Raw genomic sequence first — 20,356 nt, forward strand, 5'->3', positions numbered from 1 at the left:
AGCTCATTGACCAGACACAAACGTTTTTGACAGATAGCTAAAGAAGAGAAACATAGTGATTCCACTGTTTCCTTTCGCATTTTAAAGGAACAAATATTGACAAAATATCTCAAAAAGGAAAACTTTGTTGCAAGAACAAATAGAAGTTTTCCCCCTAGAGGGAGACTGTGAAACTGTAACTAATTCCAGGGAGCCAGCAGCTGTTACAGATTACAATCGTGGGAATAGACATTTGACCTTGCAGGACAATGTATTCAGAAGCTCTGTTGTGTGCTATATATAAAACAAATGCCCTACTGGAACAGTTACATGAGAAGATGAATTTGATGGCGACTTCGACTAGAAATTTTGAACAGGCAGTGGGAAATTTTGAACAGACAGTGGGAAAATATGTGGAGCCCACCCAGGAATTAAATCAGGAGTGTGTCCTGACAGAACAGGCCCAACAGGAATATGAGCTTTCGGATTTGACAAATGAACTTGGAAAAAGCCAGATTTGGAAAGAAAAAGTTTGGTTTGGCTTGGAAATGGGGGGCTGGATTGACCCCCCTATGCTGGGATGTTTGGACTTTTCAAATCTGGCAATGGGCCGTGAGATGTTTGGGATTGTGGGGGCTCTTAATTTTGGAGGGTTTTTGAAACATGTTTTTAAACATCACATGGAATTTAGTGTTGAATCTGGAAAAGGGGCTGATCTGTCGAGAAGGGTCAAAAATATTGCCAAGCTGGAGTTACCACGAGCAGGAGACAAGGGAAAATACAGCTACAAATATGAAGAAGAGCTGCGGAAGGGACATGGAAGAGACTTGAGGGCCTCGGATATAAGGTTGCCAGGTTAATGCGCTAGATCGATGGGATAATATGGACTGACAAAACCCGGGACCAGGAGGAAGGGACGCTGGATGAAGATTGGATCTGTTTGTATTTCTTTTTTTTCTTTTTTTTTTACTATTAGGACTGTTTTATAAAATTGATGAATGTTAAAAAAATGTTGGAATGAAACTACTCGGCTTTAGTAAAGATGCTTAAAGAATTATGAAAGAATATTATGGTTATGAGAAGTTGGTAAGGATAAGACTTAAGCTTTAAGTTTCAACGTTTTTTTATAAAAAGATAAGATTAAAACAGTTTAAGGTAATGTAACGACAGAATATTATGAAATATGGAAAGGATTTGCTGGGATAATTAATAACTAGGATACAAAGAAAGGGAGGAGGAGGAGGTCAAAGAAAGAAGGTAATGACAGTTGAGGATCTGAGAATAATGAATTTGTTTTTAAATGTTTTTAAATGTTTGTCGTGTATTTTTGGTTTTTTTCGGGGGTTTTTTCTTATTTTGAATTTGTATTCATATTGTTGGAAGTGGTTTGTTTCTCTCTTTGTTTACTTTGTTAACCATTTTTATTTTGTATTTTCTTCTTTCTTTATTTTTATTTTTATTTTGTAACATTTTGAAAATCTCAATAAATATCTTATTAAAAAAAAATATGTAAAGAGTTGTAGAACTCTGAGGCCATAAGCCTGAGGCAGTTATGGCTTTGGGTACAGCCCTGACAGCAAGTAGTACATACATGTATTACTGTATTTTAATATTTGGTTGGAAGCCGCCCAGAGTGGCTGGGGAAGCGCAGCCAGATGGGCGGGATATAAATAAATTATTATTATTATTATTATACAGTTTAACCATTAGAGCAGCAGGTATGTTGCGTTGTGCTGCTGTCTGCCTCAGAGTTAGTTAGTCTGTAACAGCTTAATCTATGGAAGATGTTTTAGCAACTGAAGTATCACCTACCTACATTGTATATTTAATCTGCAACTGCAAGTACAGTAAGTAAAAGTTCTTTGTTATTTAAACTTTAAAAGAAAGTGTCTTGGGTAGTTTATATGGGGGGTGGGCAACAGAACTAATTAAAGTACGAACAACCCAGGGCTGTCTTTCACATGCTCTGAAATGGAAACTAAAATTTAATTCCCACAGTAGGGACATGGCAGGGGGGCAAGTGTCATGCAATGGGAATTACAAGAGGATCAGAGGCATGAAAGAGTAACTGGATAGGGTTGCTATCAACTGTTTATGCTTGTTTTGCAATCAGGGTGGCCAACAAAATACTGTATCCCAGACTTAAATGTGTTTCCCAACATCTGCGTTTCACGCCTGCACAGGTGAAAACAATTATTTGCACCGGCCGTTAGCTTCAGCTTATTCATCATTTTTGTAGGTTTTTGGAAGGCAATCATTTTTGTGTGATGGTTTATTTAGATACTGCTGCTTTAGTCTTATTTGTGTGTTAGTGGTGCGATCTGTAATTATGACTTAAAAAAAAAGGTTTTATGATTCTTTTCTTTTTATTAGTGTGCAGCCTTCCAATGATTTTGATTAGGTGGGAAATAAATGTGTGGTGTATTGGTCAGAGTGTAGGACCAGCAGCTGGGAGACCAGGGTTCAAATCTGCACTTGGTCAGGGAGTTCACTGGGTGACCTTGGGCCAGTGACTGGCTCTCAGCCTAACCTACCTCTCAGGGTTGTTGTGGGGATTAAATGCGGGGGGGGGGGGGAGAATCATATGCCACCTGGAGCTCCTTGGAGGAAAGACAGGATAAGAAAGCTATAAATAAACAAACAGAAAAACTCATCATTACCACCATGAATTGTCTAATGCAGGCATAAGGCAAACTCGGCCCTCCAGACATTTTGGGACTACAACTCCCATCACCCCTTGCTAACAGGGCCAGTGGTCAGGGATGATGGGAGCTGTAGTCCCAAAACATCTGGAGGGCCGAGTTTGCCTCTGCCTATATAATGGTTGTTAATAAATGGGTGTCCTTTGAGGGCAAATGGGATGGGATTGGAGTATCTTGGAAGAAGACTGAATACCTTGTGATTCAGCCAATTTTGTAATCATATTTAATCTGAACAACAAGCAAGAATTTATTGAGAGGATTTATTATCAGAATGGCATGTTCTATCTATTGCATTCATTTGGAACTTGATGCATTTTCATCCATTGTTAGTAATTATCTAGTTGGTGCCTTGGGATTTCTCATTGGCTTAATATTAAATTGTTGGTATTTGGATCGGTCAGGGCAACCACTTGCTCTCTAGACCCTTGCCACAAGCTTTATCCAAACAAGCTGGGTATCTACTGGATTCAATCTAACTTGCTCATCCTGGTGGATCTTGGGTTTGGATTGCTCCCTAAGTCAACCACCAATTTCTAAGCCATCAGCACCCATGCGTTAACAGTTAAATCTACGATAGCAAAATGCATCCTAATTGATTTGATGCCCATTAAAAATTTATTTCAGAAAATAAAGCACCAGAAAATATAATAAATAAATGATCAGTCATCCATCAAGGACAAGAAAAAAAATCACATGTAACATGAATTATTTAAAACTGAAATCATTCTTCTCATACTATGGAAATATCTTAATACCAATTAGTAGAGATCCTGGAATCTCTCTTTGTTTCCAGTATCTTGCGTATGCTATCCTTGCAGCTGTTGTTGCATACAAGAATAAATTATGGGCTTTTTTTGGTAACTCATTTCCAATTATGCCAAGAAGGAATGATTCTGGTCTCTTGGGAAATGTAAATTAAAATATTTTTTCTAACTTGTTATATACCATTTCCCAAAAATCCTTTGCCCGATTACATTTCCACCATAAATGTACCCTCAGCTTCTAGACATTTCCAACAGATTTTTGAGTCTTTTCTATACATTTCGGCCAATTTAACCGGTGTCAAATAACATCAGTATTGTATTTTTAGCATATTTTCTCTTATTTGATACCAAGTAGAGAAGTTCATTGCTTGGTTCCATGGTATGGGAGTGAAGAAGAACCAACACTGAGAAGGGGAAACATTATTTAAAACAAAGGCAAAAAATTGAGTAAAGTGGAGATGGAGAAAACCGAAAAGAAAAATGTGCTTTTAAACAATGGCAGAGGTCCGAGTAAAGTGCCTTCATACTATGCAATATTTGAGAACTCTGAATGCTTTATCCCTCTTGAATGTGGTGGATGAGAAATGGAAGGAGGAGAATTTCTGAGTATAATCAGAAAGACATGAAGACTCTGAAGTGGAAAAAGTGGCTGTTTTAAACAATGGCGGAGACTTGAGATACTGAGAGGGGGAAAGTCACCATTTTAAACAACAGCAGAAGTTTGAATAAAGTAGAGCTGAAGGAATACTAAGACGATAACAGTGGTGATTCTAAACAATGGCAAAGGTTTGAATAGAGTGAGCAGGAAAGAGGGTGGGGAGTGGGTGTTTAAAGCAAGGTTTAAGTAGAGTGAGAATGGAGTTTGGAAAGGGTCTGTTGTTTAGCTTTTTGACGTAGGTTTCTCTGTTGTATTCATCTCTGCTATTTCTCTTTATTAAAACTGGATTGTTTGTTTTCTTAAATAAACAAGTCCTCAGTGTCTCTCCAGTAAGTACATGGAGCTTCTCCATGCCATTTCTCGTACACCATCCCCATGTCCACCATTTCTGTTAGTAGCCATGGGGATAGAATGTTTGAATATCACCTGTACACATACAAGTTAAGACATGGAGGTGAAAACTGTGTGGTTGATTTACTGTAATGTAGCTGCAATGCCAACGGAATACTGCTTGAAATCTATATCATGATGGGAAATTCAAGCTGCCCAAATTGTGTTTTTTGGACAGGATATAAATGATTCACAAAAATTAGTAAACTTTCAAAACAAGAAACACAAGAAGCTATTTAAATGTTTTGAAAGGTTGGGTCCAGTTGGAAGGAACACTGGAAAAAGAAATGAAAAGATATCTATCTGTGTGATATGAGGGCAGGAGGACTAAGAGTGTTCCTAATGGGGTTGCCTGCAATGCAACAGCTACACCTAGCAGAGAAACTAGAATCTACATACAACACAAACAGTATACAGGCTTTCATGGGATGAAGCAATCTCTCGAGAAATTAAAAATCAAAGTATTGCCACCAGCCATTCATTTTGGTCTATCAGCATCCCAGCAAGACCCAATACCAAGTGAAAAATGAATTAACCAGAATGGGGAAAATGGGCGTTGACTACTAGACAGATGAGCCCACTCATTGGTGTGTAGAAATGATTGTTGTATTCAAACCCCAATCCTTATTTATTGCTCTTAAGCATTAAAAACATTTGTATAGAAAGACATAGGCTTTTAGCAAGCAATCAAACCTTAGCTTAATTATCTGGAGTCAATACATCTTTTAAGCTCAATATTACAACAGCTGGCTGTGGGGCAAATCCTGCTTGCAAAAATAAAACAAATAGAAATATAGGCCACTGACCACTTTCCTCACTCACCTTTGAATTTACCATTTCAGATGTCTCCCTTTTAGCCTACCTGGGTACTTCAAAAAGAGAATTTATCAGATTGTGTCAGGGTCCATTGGCTTCCTTTGGTTTTATTCATGGCAAAAATATAACATAACGTGATAAGAGATTACATATATTTTGAAGACATTTAAGACAGCCTTGTGCAAACCTCATATGGTTTCCCAAACGGTTTTTCTATCTTATATAGAAAGCAACAGATTTCCAGAGAAGCCCAAATCTAAGGCTGATTCCCCTTCCAAGGAGTAATTTGGTCTCTGAAACCTACGTCAGCATGACCTTTACATTGTTTTGTTCATTGTTTATCAAGAAAGTTGGCACAGAGAAAGGGAAATATTGAATGATCAGAGCTCTGGTCATTCCTGCTTCTCAGAGAGAACTAGAAAGTGGAAGTTAAAGAAAGCAAGTGCTCCCTGTGTGCAGATTCTGAGAAGTTTGCTTTATAATGGATTTATTTAATTGCATAGCATCATCAGCATTCATAGCTCAAGTTGTGGCCATTTTAAATCCCAGATAGGTGTCATTTTCATTCATTCATTCACACACACACACACACACACACACACCCTTTAGTATTAAACACACTGGGGCAGGGACTCTGTAGCTGGGCACACAATGGGTTTATTTAATTGCATAACACCATTAGTGTTCATAGCTGTTTGCAAAGTACTAGAGGACAGATCCCTTCACCAAAGAGCATAACAGTTAAAATGTGATATTGGGAGAAGTACATATGAAAGTGAGGGAAACTGAGGTTGGATAAATAGAGAAAGACCATATGGTTGTTTCTGTTGCAAGTATTTGGCACACTTCAAGACTGTCCAGACTATTTTGCAGTTGGGATACAGTTATATAACAGCACATTCAATTAAAGTGGATTTGGAACTTTTGAGCAACAAACCCCACTTCCAAAACATAACAGGCTTATAGCAGTAAGGAATGTAATAGAGAAAGACACTAGAAAGTGTGAAATAACAATTGCTTGATGTGACAACTAATAACTTCCCCACAAACTTTGTAAGAACAAATCAAATGCTCAATAAACAGGTTGTCCAGCAGCGACCCTGTACTTAGTTATCACCTAAGGCTGCACTCCAAATACTACTTACCGGGACATAAGCCCCACTGAATTCAATATAGACATGACTTCAGCTGCAGTAGGGTATGGAGACTACTGGCTGAACGAAGTCATCATGAAAAGATGGCTTTTGAGGAGGGATTATTTTAAGGAAGAGTGATAGTATTGCACAGCTCTTCTGGTCTCAAGCAAATGGGGCATGCTTCTACTTTAAAATAGTTGCAGTATATTTCCTTCTTTTCTGCTGAAAAGGGTTTGAAAGTCCCTGTGGCCTAATTTCTTAAGCAGCTGGCTGCTTGAGCAAAATATGATAGTTTAAAAGCCCTACTCCAGCTGTTAAGGAAGCCCCAGTAGCCAATAATCCTCTTCATATTTTATGCTGATTTTTAAAATCAACTATTGCATAATGTTCCCTGTGCAAAGCAGTGGCTTTATTTTTGTCTTGCTTCCTTTAGGCTAATTTGATTTCCATCTCACTTATCCATGCTCCCTATCCCTACGGTTCAATTAGTGTAATATAAGTTGGAAAGGTACTTCAAAGATCATGAATGGCCATGTACTGAAACAAGGAGCACAAGCCCCAATGAGGTGAATGTTATTTGAGGTGAATGTTTCCTGCTTGGCGGGGGGGGGGGGTTGGACTCGATGGCCCTTGTGGTCTCTTCCAACTCTATGATTCTATGATTTGAGTTATAAACTGATTGTATGTATTTGTCATGGCCTTTGGCTAGTACAATAAATTGACTGATTGATTGATTGATTGATTGATTGAATGATACAATTTTAAATAAATAAATAAATAAATAAATAAATAAATAAATAAATAAAGACATTGCTGGAGGGGAGGTATTTGCCTGGTACCAAAATGACAACAAAGTAGGCACTAGTTGAGCCTCTTTGGGAAGGACATTTGATAACCAGGGTGCCACTACTGAAAAGGCCCTTTCACCCTTAACTACCTACTGCACTTCACCTGGCAGGGGCACACAGAGAAGGGGGTCTGAAGATCTCAAGACCCTTTAAGTATCCTGATCCCAAGTTGTAAATGACATTCAATTAGAGCTACAAATAGACTAGAAGTCAGTGGAGACGATTATATATACAAAACATATGATCTTCCACTCAGAAGTGGAATTTGGACTCCTTTATATATCTGGCCAGCATTTTATGTAACTGTATTTCGACAACTACATATATGCAGACATGCAAGTCTCCTTCTTGATGCTTCCACTTTGTACACATAGTACACTTTAGTTTTGACAAGTCTTTGAGGTTAATTTATTTATGTATTCACAAATGTTTGTCTTTATATGGTTCAATGCATCCCAATTTTGAAGCTTCACTTTTGATGATATAACATTCTAGAAGAGCTGCATAGCACTATGTGAAGCACTGAAAGAAGATATAAAAAACAAGGCAAAGATCAAGGAGAAATGACTTTCTAAAAAGAGCTCAAATCTGAAAAGGAAACAGAATGACTGTGATACTCAAAAGCAAGAACAGCTGCAGTTACATCATGCAATCCACATCTGTAAGAAGAACAAAGTGTTCAATTCTTGGATCATAAAGCCAGAACAGTGGTTCTGAAAGAGAAATTACATCTTACCACACATTAAAAATTGTGGGGTTTTTTGAGATTTTTCCCACGTGTCTCCACATTGCCACTAGTGTACATTTTCATCAGGAAAAAGTAGCACCGCAAGATGCTGTTCTCCTGAGATTGTACTTCAGAATACAAGAGGGAGATGATTTGTTTCCATATACAAAAAATAATAATCCAAACCATACGTGCATGGAAAATTAGCATATCAGGAAAAAGTCTGTTTGAAGTCTTCTAACACTGACTTTCCATGGGGCAAGAGGGTTTTGCTGAGGATAAAATATCCCGTCATGTTGTTAACTACCTCAGCTCTGAAGTGGGACAGCTCTCAATGCATATTTTAATTTAATTTAATTTGACTGACAGATTGGCCCCACATTCATCAGTCAAACACACTTTTATTCACAACTCTAATATTAAATGCATCAATATCTCAAAATCTAGAAGTGTAAAGTGGCTTAAGGTGTGATATGGATTTGTGTGCCACTTGTTGACATTTTTCACGTTCAATTTGCTTGCTAATATTCCATCTTTCCTGTTCTCAGTCTCATTCCTCAGTTCTTCTTTTATTAGCTCACTGCTGACTTAACACCTTTCTCAACTGATCTTACGCTTAATGAAAGTTTATGAATCCATGACTGCATCACAGCAGAGGTCAAAATCGCACAATTCCACGGTCATATAACTATCTGAAACTTAGCGAGGTAATCAGTACAGGTATCACTTCCAGAAGTGAAATCTGCAACCAAGGAGGTCACATCATAGATGGTCAGAAAAAGAAGAAAGGGTTTTCAATCTAGTACTGGCTCATATGAAGGGGAGTGGGTTTAACTAGTAAAGATAATTAAATGGTCAGTCTGTGAGCACTTGGAAAAGGATATTGTGATTACTAAGACCAGCTTGGGTTTCTCAAAAACAATCCATGCTGGATGAATCTCTCTCTCTCTCGCTCTCTCTCTCTTTGACCATGTTTCAAGCTTGGTGGATCGGGGGAATGCTGTGGATATGCTGTATATTGAATTCAGTAAAAATTTTGACAAAGTCCCCCATCATATTCTTATGGAGAAGCTGGTAAAATGTAGCCTAGATGAGGTAACTGTTAAGTGGATATTGACAAGCTGGATTGTGTACAGAGGAGGGTGGCTAAGATGATCAAGGATCTGGAAACGAATATTTATGTGGAATAGTCAAGGGAGTTGGGTATGTTTAGGGCTCCAGGCTTGGAGTGTCTTATTTCTTGAACTGGAATGGCTCTCCTTAGTGAGTAGATCTGACTCCAGTGGGAAACATATTGCCCTATTCCAGTGGTGGGGAACCTGTGGCATTCCTGGTGTTGTTGAGTCCCAGTCAGCGTAATCAACGGTAAGAGTTGATGTGAGCTCCTCCACTGCTGCACTTTTTACACATGACAGACAGATCTTGGATGACATATTGACTGGGATTCATAGGCATGTCTGTGGGATTTTTTACTTTCTTTTTTAAAGAGCAGATTCCCATGCCATCTACCAGGGATAATCAACATGGTGTCATCCAGATGCTATTGTACTACATTGCCATCAAACCCAGCCAGAAAGACCAATGATCAAGAATAATGGGAATTGTAGTCTGACAACATCTGAAGGTCCTGTCTTATTTCTAGCAGTCCCCTCAGGTGGTTTGACATGTGACACGGTGGGCTCCTGTTTAAGAAATGCCAACCCTTCAGTATGTGGAACAAGTAATTTTTTTACATCCCAACCATTGGGAAAATTTCAACATGCAGAACAAGGATGGCTAACCTGTGGTTCTCTAAATTACCGCTCCCATAATCACTGGCCATGTTGATGAGAATTGAAGTCCAGCGGGAACTGCAGGGCCACAGGTTCCCAATCCTTGATGTAAAATGTATCCATAGGTTGTTAGAGGTTGGTATTTGAAAGTTTCAACTATTAATGTCACAGAGTACTTGTGGAGAGAATTAGACAAGGCATGTTGATATCAATATGAAAAGCATTTTTTGTACAAGCAAATCTTTTCCATTTGCAAGAACTTCCCAACCTCTTTCTGTGCAACCATGTAATGAGGGCAAGTTTCATCTCCACCACTCTGCAGAACTAAATGTCTTAAGAATGAAGTAGAATTAAGACAGGAATATCATTATGACAATAAATGTTAAGCTTTAAACCAGAAAAGCCTCCCCCCCCCGACACTACATAAAATATGAATGAATGTGACTTAAATTGGAAAATCATTCACTGTATAATACAAGTACCAAATAGGTTTATATGTGGGAGGTAAATGAGTTGTAAATGAAAGAGCAAGCACATTGGGAATAAGGCAATGCTTTTCATGTTCCATGTTCCAAAAGTCCAAGAAGATCTTTCTTGAACTGTTCTTGTCCTTCACATGAGGAGGAAATATGCTGACTTTACAGAGCACAATCCTGCATGTTTAATTAGAAGTAAGTTCCACTGTATTTGGGTTTGGGGGGGGGGTTATTTCCAAGTATATCTACATAGGATTGCAGTCTTAACCAAAGGGCAGGCATGCAGTTCTTATTATAGATTTCCAAGGGAGAAGATAGCATATGCGTATATATTATTTAATGCTAACATGGTATAAATGAAGGTGTGAAGGGCCATATTCTCCACACAGTAGTTTCCCTGGAGTAGGGATGATGGGAAACCTCCAGTCCTATAGATGCTGTTGGACTACAACTCCTTCATAATTGGGCCATGCTAGCTGGGACTCATGGGAGGTGTAGTTCAACAGCATCTAGAGGACTGGCGGTTCCCCACCCCTGTTCTTGAGTCATCTCCTTTTTATCTCAACAAAAATGTCAGTTTCATCTGAATTTATTGCCATGTCTACTTTGATATGCAACACTGCACAGTATGGAACTTCTTTGCAAACATACATTTATGGAAGCAACAATAACACCAGCAATGGATGCACAGTGTAGGCTGTTGCAAAAACATGCAGTAACAGGCGCTAGTGAATTAGATTTTTTGCTGTATTGAAGGCATCAAGTTCCTTGCAACTAGGATGGTCCTTGGAGATAATTCAGTGATTTGTGTAGTATGAGTAAGGGTAGCCACCACAAGGGGCTTCATAAGGTCTTATGTTTGCTACCCATGACATTATGTTATTATATAAATACTGCTCAGTAGGGTTTCTTTTTGCTTTTTCAAACCTCCAAGGTACCAAATGACTTCAAGATGCTAAATATCTTATTGTCTCTTGAAAAATGAATGAATAAATCAACAAGAAAAATAGTTTCAAAGAGTCTTTTGGCTCTGAAGATAGTTTTAGTTCTATGTATAAAGTTAATATTTCATGGTACTCAGCAGTGATGTTGAAGTAAAACACATTTATCCTTTGGGGAGATCCCTAGCTGATCAGTCAGCTTTAGACGAGCCATAAAGCAAGGTCCGTGGATGCCAGCGGCAAGCCTGACATTGAGGCAAGATGCTTCTAGAATGGATGGGCATTAAACTTTCATTTAAAAACACCACCACACATATACATATTCAATTGAGGCATATGGTTCTAAATAGGCCCAGCAACAGCAGCTGGCCAGGTTGGGCACTGGCTCAGGGCCTTAGAGGTCCAGAGGAACATGTGAACCAGCCATGCAATCACTTCCTGCCCTCCTTGCTGAGGCCTCAGACAGCTGTTTTAGTGGTGAATGAGTGGCAGTGACTGTTTTGAATGGGAGCCAAACTTGGTTCCCATTCACAGTGGCCATCTCTTCCTTTCCATCTTAATTTATCCAAAATGCAATGCCCAGGTCTATAGATCTATTAAATCTTTTCATAGACCTACAGGCTTAGATGTTCCATTTTGGATTTACCCAAAATTGGTGTGTGCATTTAGGATAAATTAAAGTAGCATATGGTCACTACAGATGGGAACAAAGTTTGACTCCCATTAAAAGATGGCCCCAGCACTGACCCAGTGCTAAAAAAAGCTGCCTAGGGGTTCAGCAAAGCTTGGTGAGTAATGTTGCTGCAGCCTTGGCAGCAACAGCAGTGGCAGAAGAAGAAAAATACCATGCATTGGGGGTATGTGTTGGGGTTGCCACCCATTGGCAGTACCCTGAAGTCTGGCCCCAGCCCTGATTTTAAGCCATCACTAGCCCATGCTCTGAATAATTTGTCTGGAGATCTGATAGGCCTGTCTCTGGGCTGGTTCATCATACCTCTGACTACTGGGTGCTCCGAATACTGGAAGCAATTCTTAACTTCCTACATGATTAATATTCATGTAAATCCCACTCAATTCATGGGAATGGAGAGGAATGTTCAGAACTGAGCTGCAGCTAGACTGTTTTCTTTGACTGCTTCTGCCCATCCCATTTCTCCTTCTGATGTCTGCTGTATTTCTTCCTTTGCCCATTTGAATAAATCCATCTCAGAGGTCTCATGCCTTTGCTTTGATGCACCTGTCAACACTGTTTTCTTCCCGAGGGTGTCATAATGCAAATCAGACGGTATTACAGCGTGACTAATGCATGGGTGCATTCCTGAGTGTGCTGCACTCCATTTCTTCCATCACTGCTTATTAGGTGAGCGCTGATAATGTTTTCAGCCTGACACACTTAATGATAAATGGAGCTTTTATTACCATCAGTGGAGGCATGTTTATTTTCAAGGTGCTTCACCTTCATAAATTAATAAGCTTCACTGCAGTTATTATAATAAAAGCGGTGGATATTTCTTTAGCATTTCCTGAATAAAATACACATCTATCTACATGTTCCAAAATACCTCCTCCTCCTCCAGTCCCCATGTTGTTGATTTTCGGAGTCCAGTTCAAAGTTCTGATGTTGAATGTACATCCTTCCATGGCTCAATGCTTGAAGGATTTCTACTGCCCAGACCCAGAGATTCCACAAAGGGAGGGAGAAGATTTCCTATATGGTGTTCTCTGCTGGCACAACCCCATATGTGGACTTCAAAAGGCACCTTAATTAAGAGTACTACAAGGCATGGAACAGGAAACCCGTGAATCTCCAAATGAAGGAAACTCACTGCTCACAAAGTTCACTATAAAGAAAGGGGGAAAAGGACACAGGATTAGCCTCCTGGTGTCATGCTCCAGCTAATGATGTTATACTTACAAACAACTCAGCGGACGCCACTGACACAATACTGTACTAGTGTTTCAACCTACTGTTCACAAAGTTGTTTCTTGCAACAGCACTAGCAGGAGCAGAATTTATGGCGATCTCTACAGCGCATTCTAGCAAACTTTTCAAAACAAAAATTAACAGGAAAATAGAAGCAAACCTTTGGGTGGATTTTCTTATGGTAAGTTATCAGAATGACAGTTTGGACTATGTTTGCTCCTTATAAAGCCAGCCAGCCAGCCAGCCAGCCATAAGCTACAACAGAAGATAAGTAAACAATTAAGAATAATTACAAAAAATAATATTTACAATAATATGCAGTCTTATTTATTTACCACATTATGAGCAAGTAATAAACTGTTTCGGGCTTTTGCAGGTGCCAAAGCAAATCTTACAAGAAGCCAAGAGGAAGTCAGTTCCGTGCAACTCAGACCAACTGGCTTTCCCCTCAAGAGGTGAGTCTAAACATTTAGTTCTGATCACAGAGAAGACTGGGCAATGTGATTATTAATGTGGTACATCCTCCACAGAGCCACTGCCCCAAGAACAGAATCCCAAATCCTAGGACATTACTGTTCTAGCAGATCTATAGGGCTGAGGTGCCAGTTATAATTAATACAGAATTACTCTAATAGATGTAACCAAATGAGATAAATAGAGCTTTGGGACGATGAAGCAGTGTCTCCTGTGTTCTACAGGCTGCATTGCCAACATGGCTGTTTCCATTATCTGCTCTGTCTCCTGCAGATAAATTAGAAGCAAGCAATAATCCACAAATCAATAATACACTAGGCTAGACTGCACTATCTTCAGAAGAAGAGAAGTGCCATGATCATTTTTTCTGACCACAGGATAACCCCCAAAATGATACTGAAAAGGTATGATCATGAAAACTATAGAGTGGAGAGTTTTTCGAAAGAGCTGCTCATTTATCTTTTAGAAAGGTCTTTAATTCTGATTTTTCATTGGACTGATGCAGTATTTTTCTTTTATTTTCTTAAAACGGAGGGGGGGGGAGAGAAGGAAGAGTTACAGAATACTCTAGATTTTGGGCTCTTGGCCTTTTGCTTAACAATATTTCAAAGCTTTACAGATCAATTGTATGTGCACAGTGGAGAGTTGATAAAGAGAGCATTAATTGTTGCACACTGAACAGGTGAATATGAGCACAACAATGGCAAACCAAGAGGCTGGTAGAATTAAGCAGACATTTTTAAAAGCACTGAGTCTCTTTCAATGCAAACATTTTTGCTTAAAGAATATTTACAACATTGTTATTTTCCCTTCATGAGCAAAGAATTCAAGCATGAATTATGGCCAACTTTGAAGGGCAACTTTGTATCCCATCTTCCAAGTGCTGGTACAAAAAGTCAGACTCACAAGCAAAAGGAAGACTCTAAATGCCACCATAAAAAACCCAAATAGATTTTCAACAGCAAGTCAAACTGAGATAGTGGAAGTAATTAAGAGTGTCTGCTGAGTAAGCAATTTGCCTGGGAGGAAATAACATCCGCTACATATTATTTGCATACAATATGGGGAAGATGCTAATTTCTTTGTAAGCAGTCATGTTTTCAGCTTTGGTATACTGTCAGACACTAAATGATATAGACGTATATGAATGCTGACCCAGCAAATATTAAGGTATTCATTTACTAAAGTAAGGTATAAGTTGGGATAAAGGTGGGTTGTAGTTCTTCTTTTATTATTTTCCTGCTGAATTAAAGCCACCCCATGACTCCATGACAGAGAAGGCGACTCAGATTCAGATCTTTCATACTGAAGCCCAGCAGTCATTCTTTTCTGAATCACATTGGTTCTCATTGCTACTTCATGGCTACCAAGTACACTGCATACACCCCAATTTTCCCAAGAGACCAATTCCAGGGGTAGCATTGTACAGACAAGGGGAGCAAACCAACACCTAGGCTCACAAACAAACAACCTACTCTTGATGCACCCCAAATTCTTGCCAGCCAGCTGCAAAACTTGTACTTGATATTTTCCTCTTCACTGGTTGCATTTATAAGTTCCAAACTGTTTCTCTCCAGCCCACAAACAAACATTTGCAAGTAAGTGGGGTGTGCCCAGTAGCTAGCAGCTGCTAGCCATAAAAACCCATCCATGCTCATTCAAGCAATCATCTAGCCATCAATGCAAGTGGATAGAATATCGTCAGACATAAGCCATGCAAAAACCTAGCAAAAATGTCATTTTGCCTATCCAAACAGGATACCTACAACAATATTTTCAGGCCCACACTTGCTTTCTCATTGTGCTTTGAGTCCCAAAATGGAAACCATACATATTTAAATGACCTAGCAATCCATAATAAAATGTGGTCTTCTCAATTAATAATGTCACAGACTCTTGAGCTCAGCAGCAACTTCACAAAGCACTTCTCTGCCATGTACAAATAGACACACACACACACACACACACGAGAGAGAGAGAGAGAGAGAGAGAGAGAGAGAGAGAGACTTATACACAAAAGGAGTGTAGCAAGGTCTTTTTACTTAAAAGTACACTGAAGCTTGAATTTTGTGCATTGAATTTGAGAAGCCTTGTCAAAACTGAGATTGGATTCCCTCGTTGTAGACACCCTTTGTCTAGAATCAAACGAGATAATAAACTAAGATAGATGAAATATATTGTCTGCATAAAGAGCCTCCATCTTTAAATAAAAGAACCATAATTTTCTCAACACCTAGCTAAATGATGCATTAAACTATTTGAAAATATACACATTTAGTAATATTAATACCACAAGTTAAATTATAGCTGTACTTATGCTTGGTGATACCTATGAAACATATTTAAGCCTAAATTACTGCCTGCATTTCCTTTTCTGAGTACTGTATTCTTTTTTTAAAAAAACAACAACTCACAAACACCCATATTATCAGTACTCTCATGCATACATGCATTATTTTATTTATATTTTATTTTATTTATATTCCACTGTTCAAACCATGCTCAAGGCAGCGTACAGCATGAAAATATGATACATAACTACCACATAACACAAGTAGTCATAAACAATAATAAAACACTAAAAAATACACAGCGAAACTGAACAGTTTCCACCTAAATCACAAAAAGATCTAAAATAAGGATACAGAAAACCAACAACAGCAAACCCCCACCAAACACACCAACCCAAAAAGCGGGAGTCAGTCAGGGCCCAGCCCCACCAGGCCAGGTTCAAAAAGGCCTGCAAAACAGGGAACAGGACTCACAGCCAATATGCTTTCAGAAATACAAGAACTGTCTCTTTTAGCTAATAGACTGCTAAGTTTGAGGCACTAAATATGCTTTATATTGAGCACATACTTGATGGATGGGATGATTGAATGCCTCAGAAAAAAACCCATGACTTTAATCAAATTCTATCAATGAGGTAGTGGACACCTTGTATACATTTTTCTTAACAGATCTGTGCCCACATAATAAAATTTGAACTTGTTTGATTTGATACTAAAGCTGTATACACACCCTTGTTTATTCTGCATCCAGTGCACACCCATTGCTGGTTTGGGAAGTGATGTACACACACCTTTAGCCACAATTCATCTCTATCCTGTATCTATCTATATATATTTTTAAAAGTACAACTTTTTCAGACGTTTCCCCACAAATCAACTTCGATCCAAATTTGGTATCGGGGTGGGGGTGGGGTGGGCAACCTAGCTGCATTTTTATCCAGTAGAGTTATTCTTCCGATCCTGGAGTTGTTCTGGATTGCTCTCCAAAACCATGAGCCCAGTTGATTTGCTGGCTACTGATACCTGCCGACTGCTGTTGTTTTAATGACCTTGCCTAAAAAAGCCGTTTCCTTACTGCTATTCCTAGCAGAATATTATTATGTGTATGGTAGTTCCTTGCACATAAGAGTGTGGCCAACTAAGTTCTACACTGAGTAGAGCCACTGAAGTGAACAGACCTAAGTTAGTCATGTCCATTAATTTTAATTGGTCTACTCAGAGTATGACAAATGTTGAATACTGCCCCACAATCTATTATTTTCCTCTCCCTTTCAGCTTTCTGATGGTATTTCTCATGACATGCACCATGCTGGTGAAACAGCTAAACTGGTAGAGGACAGATGTTCCAGATCCCACGCTGGCAAACATCTGGCTCATTCTGATAGAAATCTCTCTCTATAATATATATAATTCAGTTGAGTTAACCCACTGCAACAGAACAAGGCTGTGCAGACAACATAACAGATTCAAAGTCATGATGTATTAGTTTTGAAAGGTTTTCAGACTGGTGTTTTGGATTTTTTTTTTTTAGACCATTCTTTTGTCTACAAAATGTTTGCTGCTCGTAAAGCATCATTTCCCCTTCCCTGCCTCCTCATACAAGAACTAAGTGGATTAATGAGTGTTTTCCCTTTATTTACCAGACAAAAATCCATGTTCTTTAATAACGGAATGTAAGGAAGATTTATGGACTACTCTGAGCTTCCTTTTGAGCAGCCAGTTCAACAATGACTCATTCATGAAGAATCTTCTTTCACAGGCTGGAGTGTGCTATGCTGTGCATCTATGTAGAGGTAAATCCAAAACAGAATTTCACATTTTCATTGTCATAGCAAATGAACCCAAGAAAAATGTATGCTCATTGTAAAATAAAATGCCCCACCTTTCATGGAGAAAGAGAGACAGCATAGCATAGTGGTTAGAGTGTTGGGCTATGACCTGAGAGACCAGGGTTCAAATCCTCACTTGGCCAGGAAGCTCAATGCATGACCTTGCACCAGTCACATACTCTCAGCCCAACCTTCCTCACAGGGTTGTTGAAAGGATAAAATGGGGAGAATGATGTAAGCCTCCTTGAGCTCCATGGAAGAAAGGTGAGATACAAATATGATGATGAAGAAGCAGAAGAAGATAGTTCTGTTTACAGTTTATGGGAGACATTCTGACAAGTTTTTTGGGGTGGGAAGAATTAAAAAGGGAGAGCTGTTGTTGCTGATGCTGCTGTTGCTGTTGTTGTTAAAATGGAGCTTGGCTGCCACCACAAGTTTTGCTTGGCCACCATTTTCCCCCAGACAATACCTCTGGAACAGCACATAGCATCATTCAAAGTGAGGGAATCTTTGATCCACTGATAGGAGGATTGTCACAGCAACCAAGTACTTTTAAGTAAGCAGACAAGGGTCTCCTTACCCGTTGCATTTTTAGCTGTACATAATAGGTGTGTGCTTCAGAATTTTATGTGCAGAGAAGGTCTTAATATTACTAATTAAAATCTAGTACATCAGTGCACAGCAAAAAGTCTTTAATCACACACTAACTGGGCTGGGGAAGCAGAGAGAGTGTAGGCAATGTCTATTAAAATATAAACATTGTGCTCATGAAGCAACTGATTGCGAGAGCAATGGCTAGAAAGAAATGCAAAACATTTTTATTGTTTTCAAAACAATAGAAAATGGGGTGTTTTTCAGATTTTTCCACCATTCAAAATTGCAACTGGGTGACTATGATGTGTGAAGTGTTATGTACATCCAGTGCTTTTATCTAAAAAAAAATGTTTAGGTGTACTCTCATTTCCCTACTGCCCCTCAATGAGGCCAAACTTAGATTCACAAAATGTTTAGGGGTATGCGTACCCCTGTGTCCCCCCCCCCAGAAAAAAGCACAGTGTACATCTTCAGTGTTTGGGCATTGATCCCACTGAGGGACCAGAGCTTATTTTCTGGTTCTGTACTGAGACCATAACAACTTAAGCAGGAAAAGGTGCAGTACTTGCTTTCTGTATCTGGAGTGAGGGTATCTGTGTGCTAGGCTCAGCAACATCAGAGCATTTTCCAGCCATTAACTGATGGTGCCATCTCTGCATACATAATATGGTCCTCATCAGTGACCAACATCCTAATTCATGAATGATGACAGAATTTTCAAGAGCTCTGTGAGTGTGTCTGTGGGTGTTTTTACAACTATTGTTTGCTGCTGATTCAACTTGTAGAAGTACACAAATGTGTTACTGCATTAGCCCTGTTGCAGAGGTCAACCAGCATGAGAGTGAGTGCCACAAAATCGATCAAAAATACTTCTGATCAACTTAACAGGTGTCTCCATTTAAATCAGGCAACTATTTTTTACTTCTGATGTAAGAACTGATAAAAGCTATAGGTGGCAGATTATTGGAGGGGGGAAACTTTTCTCTCAGCCAGGAGGGAACCTCTTTTTTTAAGATAATGCCTGCTGCAGCACAGGCAGGCATCAGCTAAAAAGGCCAAATAACACTTTTTGTCTTCAAAACTATTGTTTTATTCACATACAGGTGTATGCAGATTTAATCAGTTAATGAAATCCATTTACTGTAATTTGCTGGATTGGTTGACAACCCTAATGATAACAAAATCAAACCCTGATAATGCATCGTTAGGGATTTGTGTACATATCCCAATTATTGTTCCACAAATACCTGCCAATCAATTTCAATAAGAATGTAGATTTTAAAATAGCACCTCGATCCCTGATGTTTGGGACAAGACTTTTGAGCCCAAGTGCAAATCTGCTCTAATTTAATTCCTATCAAGCTAGCAAAAGTATACAATAACAAAAATGTCAAATCTGATTATCAGATTTCTTTCTCCTTCCATTGGAGCTCTAGCATGGATCAATTCTAAAACAGTTAAAAAGGTTTCCATGGAAGCTTAATATTTTCTTCTGTAAAATCAATGGCAGGTCATAACCTAAGCATACTATTTTGGCTGAGATCTGCAACCCATTCAAATTGCATTTCTTGTGTCAAATGAAATGGGGCCCTTTTGAAGTTAGTTTTTTGTAAGTACAGTTTGTACTTACAGCAAGAATTACAAAAACAAACTCCTATTATGACAGCAATGTGTACTCTAGTATACAATAAAATTAATCCATTTATATGCTACACTGATTGTATTATTGACACCAAATTATTCATGGTGGTTAAAAAAGGATGAGGTGTCGTGAGGAGCTCAAGACACGGTGAGTGGGCATTAAAATTGGAAATGCATTTCAATGTAAACATGTAAAATGATTTACATGTGGGCAAAAAAAAACCCCAACTTAACATAATACATGAATGGGGTTTGCACTAATTAGGAAAAAAAGTATTGGGATATTGGTGGATAGCTTCATTGAAATGTTGACTGCCATCTAAGGAGATTTGCCTAATGGTAGGGCTGGAACTGCTGATAAAGAGGATTGACCTAGCATGGTAATCAGTATACA

At 38.8% G+C, this 20,356-nt stretch overlaps 1 long non-coding RNA gene across 6 annotated transcripts in view; it reads left to right on the top strand.

Moving 5' to 3' along the window:
• Nucleotides 1–20,356, top strand: part of LOC308459304 — a 99,124-nt gene that overhangs the window by 22,299 nt on the left and 56,469 nt on the right. For all 6 annotated transcript variants that reach the window (XR_013977965.1, XR_013977966.1, XR_013977967.1 and 3 more), the window contains 2 exons: nucleotides 13,510–13,588; nucleotides 17,542–17,691. This is a non-coding gene — a long non-coding RNA (uncharacterized lncRNA). The remainder of the gene's footprint in view (nucleotides 1–13,509; nucleotides 13,589–17,541; nucleotides 17,692–20,356) is intronic.

The sequence above is a fragment of the Podarcis pityusensis genome (assembly GCF_964106645.2).
Source record: "Podarcis pityusensis genome assembly, chromosome: 12".
NCBI classification, from domain to species: domain Eukaryota; kingdom Metazoa; phylum Chordata; class Lepidosauria; order Squamata; family Lacertidae; genus Podarcis; species Podarcis pityusensis.